This window comes from Schistocerca cancellata, chromosome 1 (genome assembly GCF_023864275.1).
Source record: "Schistocerca cancellata isolate TAMUIC-IGC-003103 chromosome 1, iqSchCanc2.1, whole genome shotgun sequence".
Lineage (NCBI taxonomy): Eukaryota > Metazoa > Arthropoda > Insecta > Orthoptera > Acrididae > Schistocerca > Schistocerca cancellata.
Window position 1 is genome coordinate 995,122,545 of NC_064626.1, and position 7,230 is coordinate 995,129,774.

Consider the following 7,230-nt stretch of genomic DNA (forward strand, 5'->3'; position numbering starts at 1 on the left):
CCTAAACATATTGTTTTGCTTCCCTGGGTGGCCTGTGTGAGGCCAGCATAGGAGGACGCGGCACACTGCATTTCCTGTTGGGGGCTGCACCTCCCTGAATTCTGTGGGGTTCGTATAACAGGCTTAAGCGCCTGGCGGAATGACTGACGTCGGTCGAGTATCATCTATTGTATGCAGGGCAAAACGACCTGGGAGACGTCTGAGTGTCGCCGCAGTTTATGTGTTTACCGTTCCGGCGCATTCGGAACGAAGATTCCTGGCCCGACTGACTGCATTGTCCTCTTGATTTTGAGAACACTTGTGGACTGTGCCCTGTTGGATGCGACTGTCTGGCGCCGGATGGTCGGTGGTCTATGGAGGTTGTTTTCGTAGCCGGTCAAACGGCAAGTTCAGTGCCCTCAGCTGAATAGTACAGGCATGATTGGTCAACTTGAACTGAGGCTAGTTGACGTCATAAAGCCCTGTTCGAAATTGGAGGGAACGGTCGCTATTGGCGCAAATCTGAGACAGTGTGGGGGAATTTTGGAATCAGAACTGAATGCTGATTCGCAGTTTTCGAGGAGAGTAGGGAGTTGAGCATTGCTGGCTTCGCTGCTTTCATCGCATCACAGAGTGGGATTCGGGATCTGATCTTCCTCGGAATCGGACGGTCTTGCGACTTGGTCGCTCGTTTTCGGAAGTACTTAGAATTCTCGGACAGCCTCCGCGGCTAGCGGTTGGCACAGAGTTGCTCCACGGCAGAAGTCAGCGCCTACATCATCAGGACGCTACCTACCGACGACGTGCTGCAGATTTCAGTACTGGTACAGCATTTTGCGGCTCCTGCATTGTAGGACCTTATCAGTTTTATACTGAATCCCTCAGCAGCACGCGCGTCCGCTTTGCTACAAGTCCACCTTGATTGTTTCTCCATGTCATCCCATTTGAGCTCTCGCAACTAATTGCGATACTGCTATGTAGTCGGGAGATTAATTATCGTCAATGTATTGCATCACAGAGAATAGTAGCTCCTTGTTTTTTAGCCAACTATTGTTCTCATAATATTTCAGTATACCCATCCTTTAACTTTCTGTGTGTGGCGACAATCACGTGCACTTATGTCCTGATGTATAATAAATCTCATTGTAATGGTTAATTCGCATATCATTTTGTAGATATAGGCAGAATCCCATTTCCCGTTGTTTATTATGATAAAGGTCTCTTTTTTGAGTAGATTACAGTTTCTATTAAATAACTGTGAGTGTGAACTCCTTATTTTACCAACTAGCAGGGTCCACCATCATTTCCTTCCGTTACCGTTGTGCTCACAATTAATTAACTGGTAGATAAGGAGGGGGTCGAGTGCTTTTCTCGTTCTCATGCAAAATTCATCTGAATTAAAGAGGTACAAATTCTTCTCCACCCCGGCACCTCGCACGTCATCTGCCCTTCTTTAAAACGTTGCAGAGACTGAATCTTCGGCATCAGCGAACGGAACCGGCTGAGTGTCGTCTGACCCTTTACCTGAATCTGTTGTTAGTATGCGTCACTCTCTCGGACAATTCTTCGACTCGTTTTTCAACTGTCATCAACTGGTTTTGTGTTTTTGAAACGTAAGTGTTAGTCTGAAACTGTAAAGACTCAAACTTTCCTGCTAATTCCTCTATTTGCAATTCTTGTTGTGATGTCTGTGGTTTCAACTCAGCAATATTGACAGACTGTACATGATCAAGTCTAGACTGAAGATTATTCATATCGGACTTGAGTTGCTCGCATATCTGAGTTTTCAACCGTTCTGAAATTTCCTCGAATTTACGATTAAGACTGTCTTTAATCTCATCCCGAAACAATATGAAATTCTCTTTCTGTAGCTTGAAATTTTTTCCTGTTTGTTACTAGTTTCTTTGATCTCTCCACGAAGTTCGTCAATGGATTTTTTAATCTCACAGAGTTGAGCTAGTATTAATTGACTAACATTATTACTGAAAGAGGGGAAGGTAAAATTACTTTCCCCTTCAGAAGTAGAAGCAATACCTGAATCACTCGTTACAAAATCGGGTTATGTGACAGTATTTTGCTATCCTAAATTGCATGTAGTTTCCTGCAGATCATCGTGCAAGGTTGGCAAATAATAGCCTACACTCTGATTATTCACCGCAATTTTGTAAGGTTCCCTGACTTCATCATTCTGACAAGAATTTTCTATACTATGTCTCCAATTTCCCAAAACTTCATTTGTAACTACTTCTGGTCTTGTCCATTCCTGCCTGTGTTGTAGTTTTCGTTATCGTTGTACCAATACAGAAAATGACATAAAAATGCAAAACAAATATCTTAACCCAAACTCTTAACCTTACTGTTACGAAAAAAACAAAAAATTCTGAACCACAGTAATTGCTGAAGTAAAAATTTTGAACTAATGCTGAGCAGCGCGCAAGCAACAAAAAGACTATGCAACAACTACTGACCAACTAGTACTGTATAAAATTTTGCAAATGCAACAGCAAGACGAAGCATCTCTAAGTTCGAAATCGTTCTGCGTAACAGGATCCTGACAGACAGGTAGCCAGATGAAAGTTTCATTATAAAAACTGTTATTATTATTAACCTGATTAAAGTTTTATTGTAAAAAATTATTATTATGGCAACAGACGTACGGAAATATGTAAAGCTCTATCTCTGACAATATTATCGATATCTATATTTTTTCTCTAAGAATTGCTAGATTATTTAGTGAAACTTTGTTATCGTTATCATAAAATCTGATATGTAGCTGTACAACTTGTATTATAAAAACACTTATCCCGACGCGTCAGCATTCAAACATTTTCAGGAACTTCCTACTATCGAACATGTCAATATTCTGATAGAGAACAAAAAACAGAAATTAATTATTCATCCTATAAATCATGAAAAATCAATTCACTTGTATCTGACTGCGATTTTTAAAATATTCTCTAACATTAACTATTAATGCTGTAATGCTCCTACACGCAACAGACAACTTGCCTTGTCTAGTCGCTGCAACTGCTTGAATATTCCGCATCCAGCAGCAACAATTCTAAAGAAATACGCAGAGTGCAGTACATGGTCACAAACAACTACTCATGCAACTATTGCCTTTTTTTTTTTTTTTTTTTAGAAATTGAGTGATCAGGAGGGGTTTGGTCAACAGGCCTTGAGCGGTGTAAAAAACGAAAGGAACCAATAATAACCATTAATTTACTGTCTTCTCAAAACCGACGATTCAAACACTGACAAAATTTACTCATAACTTTCTTCTCCTTCGACAGGTCGATTATCAAAAACTTTCATTACTCCACAGTATTTTTAATCATTAATGAAGTATTTTACTTAAAATGTATACATACATAAAGCTGACAAAATTCCTCCAGTGCGTATGCAAGCAACAACTACGCGCAGCAAAAAGGCAAATTACCAGAAAGCCTCGATCAATACAAGCTTCTGCTCTGGCGCCACTAGCACGGTGAGGGCAGGCTGCAACCTCTCCTGACACACGGCTTTTCTCTCCTCTTTGGCTCCATTCAACTGCTCTCAACAACTGTTCACTCGCTGCCACTCGCGATAATAATATCTCAGACTCAGAGTTTGTGTATGCACACAACAGCAGAATCAATAGCCAACTTTCCAAAAAAAGATATGGATGTCCAACGTTCAAATGTGCGCTGTACGTCGAAAGTACCGTTAGGGCAGTGCGACGAACTGTGGCGTTAATGGGCTACGGCAGCAGACGACCGACGCGAGTGCCTTTGCTAACTGCACGACAAGCCTGCAGAGCCTCTTCTGGCGTCGTTACCATGCCGGCTGGACCATAGACAACTGGAAAACGGTGGACAGGTCAAATGAGTCCTGATTTTAGTTGGTAAAAGCTAATGGTAGGGTTCGAGTGTGACGCAGGCCCCACGAAGCCGTGGACCCTAGTTGTCAACAAGGCACTGTACAAGCCGGTGGTGGCTCCCTAATGGTATGGGCTGTGAATACGTGGAATGGACTGGGTCCTCTCGTCCAACTGAACCGATCATTGTCTGAGAATGGTTATGTTGAGCTACTGGGAGACTATTTGCAGCCAGAGAACGAAGTAATTTTTATGTGTGACCATGTACCATTTCACCGGGCCACTATTATTCGCTATGGGCCTGAAGAACATTCTGGGCAATTTGAGTGAATGGTACTGCCACCCACATCACCCGACGTGAATCCCACGGAGCATTTATGGGACATAACTGAGAGGTTTGTTTGTGCTCAAAATGCTGCACCGGCAACACTTTCGCACTTTAGCAATTATGGACAGCTATAGAGGCAGCATGGCTCAGTGTCTCTGGAGGGGAGTTCCAGCGACATGTTGACTCCATGCTATTGCTCTCTGCTGGGCAAAAAGTAGGTCCGACACGATATTAGGAAGTGCCCCATGGCTTTTGTTACGTCAGTGTACTTGTTGTTAGTTAAAGATGTGTCAAACCAGTTTTGAAGTACGTTTTCGTCCGAAACGAATTTTCTTAATAGATGTAGTACTAAAGGCAAACACTTGGGGGCATAATATCGGAATAACAAGTGCATAAGCGATTACTTCTGAAATAACCTCTTCGATGGCTTTGTTTATGAAATCAACAGTGTGTTAGCTTGTAGTAGCAACATGCGATGCACTTTTGTCAGTCGGTTTTCTTACACTACGACCAAAAGGAGTCTCAGTCGTTGGCAACAAATATGACCTGCCGAAGGGAGCAACCCTGATGAGGAGTTGGTCGTGGCACAACTCCCTTTTCGGAGCATCATATAGAAAGAATTGTGTTCACACTCCCTTTTTTATCGACTATATGTCCCTATTTAGATAGGGCTTACCTGTTAATTTCTTCTTAAGACTGTAACGTAAGGGCATCATACCTTGTCTCCAGTAACAGTACTACGTAGGAATGCCCATAGAGTGAAATGACGGTGTTCAGGCAAAAATGCGGTAACAGTCATTCCTTAGTTGTTTAGTTGGTTTGAATTAGAGCATGCAGACTACTACACTCAATCTCTCAAACTTGCGTATTGAGTAAAAATGTCGCACGATGGTTGATGATCGCAGGTCGTTACATACGTCAGTTATCGAGACTTCCTGAATGTGGAAAATCGTTCACTGCAGAACGATCTTTCTTTAAACAAAATTATCTTTCCCTGACACAAAAACACTTGCCGTCCACCTAATACAAATGTTTTGAGGTGTCGCTTCTTCCTTCAGCCCTCTGTTAAACCCAAATTGAACAATATGGCACAAGCGTTAGACCCTCTCCACTTGAGACGCTATTTTACAACTCGTAAACAACGTTTATAAGTTTCAAATACGCAACCTCAAATACGTAACAGCTAGATAAATACTGGAAAATTAAATAAGGAAATGATAGCGCTGCGCTTTGGTCACCAGGTCGGGCAGCGCCTGATGTTAGGTGGCGGTTGGCGTGTGGCCGGTATCTGGTAGGCCGAGACCACTATAGGGCGAGGAAACTCTCGAGAGTGAACTGTTCTGATCTTGGGACACCCACAAGTTGTTTTTTCGGAATTGTTTTGGAAATTTTTTGCTACTACTGGTTGGTTAGAATATGAAGCGATAACCTGATAACCTTAGCAGACCACCGAAATGCGGCTAAAAAAAGTAGAGGATAGAGTGGACTCGAACCCGTAACTTTGTGTCTACATTGCTCGACATTTACCACTAGATCATGGCCTATACAGCACTGCAACATCTCGAGAAGAAGACGACACGTTCTCCTCCAACTGTTTTGCAAATCGTACATATGGTGGGTCTTAGAATTCTGAGGAGCGGCCGATTTTATTGGCTGCCTTAAATGAATGACTCAGACTTTTGTTCTGTTTAAAAGCTGCTCTGTTGCACCACATTTACCTCTGTTTTATTTGAATCTGCAATTGTATAAAGCCACAATTTGCCAATGTGTGTATCATTTGCAATAAATATCTATTCGATTTAGATGACAATTCTTTAGTTTCGACAACCATACTGGTCCTATGGGATTTATCCATGGATTTTATTAATTTATAACTTATTTTGTTAACTTGCTTAATATATTATAGGATATAAGGGTCAGTTCTTTAATAAATGCGTGGTCTTCAAGATGCTGGTGTACGCCCAAAAACTGCGACGTTAAAGCGAACAAACTAATAATCTAGGTCCTGCACTGCGCACACCAAGAGCGTATTTATAAAGCAGTCATACGTCCGTCACGTTTGTATACTCCGTAAGAGTCAGCGGTTTTCCGTTTAAAATTACACACACAAGAAACTTAGTAACTTTCATTATATATGTTACTGTTATCAAAAATCCTCAGCAGTTGGGGTAAGTTAAATGAGGTTGCAAACAATATTTGGGAGAGGGGGTTGGGAGGTGAAAGCTAGAAACTGTGAGCCCCTCCTCTCCAGAACTACTAGATCCGTGCCTGAACAGAGGACAGTATGCGGGATAGACGGCCTGTAGCTCGACAATCCCTTAGCCCACTGTTACAGATGGTCACAGTAAAACAGAGACGAATCAGTGGAGTCTGGCGAAAAGTGATACTACCTGTTATGTTCCGTGACCATGCGATCTGGGAGTAGAAAAATGTTGCAAGACTCAACAGCAGTAGTCAACTAGTACAGAAATTTTAAAGAAATCACACTCCTTAAGTGGTATACAATGTACTTCTTCCTAAGGCTAAGGTCAGGGTCGGCCAAACGCTGCACAGTGTGCAGACGTGCGGAAGTGCTACACATGTGCGCACGTGTAAGACAGCGAGTGACAGCGACATCTGTTATTAGACATGTATCCTAAATGAACGGCGGCGGCTCCTCTTCCCTGTTTATGTGGTACAAGCAAGAGCGCAACATATCCAGTCTCGTTTACCCCTGGTGACCGTAACCTTAATAGAGAAGTACTGAGAAATGGCAGGTGCTGTGAAAAAGTCGTTTCGATCAAGCATCAGCGATGAAAATCTGCCGCAACTGCTTGCTTTTGTCAATGAGCCGTGATTATTTGCCCGATATTAACTATATGATTTCTCTTGACCAGTGATAAACGCTTTTGGATTTAGTCCTTTCATAATTAAAAATTATTGTTTACTAACTGTGCGTTACTGCCTCATTCTGCTCCATGTTACATTATTATCAGGAAAATTGGTCATTAAACCGATTGTTGTATACTTACATTTAGGTTTTTTTTTTTAAATGTGTGAAGGGCTACGCTCAGCTGAAGTCGATAAA